This window comes from Eimeria mitis, genomic scaffold (genome assembly GCF_000499745.2).
Source record: "Eimeria mitis Houghton genomic scaffold, Emh_scaff563, whole genome shotgun sequence".
Classification (NCBI taxonomy): Eukaryota; Apicomplexa; class Conoidasida; order Eucoccidiorida; family Eimeriidae; genus Eimeria; species Eimeria mitis.
This window is the reverse complement of record NW_013573893.1, coordinates 6888-7582: the sequence shown is the minus strand read 5'-3', so window position 1 is coordinate 7582 and position 695 is coordinate 6888. Positions and strand designations below refer to the sequence as shown.

General features: G+C 53.2%; 1 protein-coding gene across 1 annotated transcript in view; it reads right to left on the bottom strand.

The window, feature by feature from the left end:
- EMH_0016330 (uncharacterized protein) overlaps window positions 1-695 on the bottom strand; it is a gene marked incomplete at both ends in the record, with an annotated part of 4760 nt that overhangs the window by 2821 nt on the left and 1244 nt on the right. The window lies entirely within an intron of this gene.

The window sequence follows — 695 nt, the reverse complement described above, 5'->3', positions numbered from 1 at the left end:
GCAGCAGCAGCAGCAGCAGCAGCAGCAGCAGCAGCAGCAGCAGCAGCAGCAGCAGCAGCAGCAGCATACGGGTCCATTCCTTTCGAGTATAAAGGTTTTTGTATTATTTTTGTTTCCATCTGAGGGCAGCTGCACGGTGAGGTGGCCAGCAGCAGCAGCAAAAGAAGGAAAGACAGCAGCAGCAGAAAGAGCAGCACCAAGCAGCAGCTGTCTCCTTCGCGTCTGCAGCAGCTCCACCGGCACCTCCACTGTATACGGCCTCTCCCTGCTAGGGGGATCGTATGGCTGTATATACACACCAGCACCAGCACCAGCAGCAGCAGCAGCAGCAGCAGCAGCAGCAGCAGCAGCAGCAGCAGCAGCAGCAGCAGGAGGAGGAAAAAAGCAGAATGAAAACAGCAGCAAAAGAAAAAAAAAACCACCGCGACAAGCAGCAATCTCAACCCAATAAAAACCAATCCAAGAAAAAAAAAAAAAAACAAAAAAAAAAATTAGGGTTTAGGGTTTAGGGTTTAGGGTTTAGGGTTTAGGGTTTACGGTGTATGAGAGCCAGAGCATAAGGGCGGGGTAGGGGGATGCATGCAAGCCCCAAACCTCTACTCTGGCGGCTTGGGGGCCGATGGGCTGTACAGACACCTCAAGCTGGTTGTATTCGGGGCTGCTGTCGGGGAGACGCAGCACAGGCAGCTGCTGCT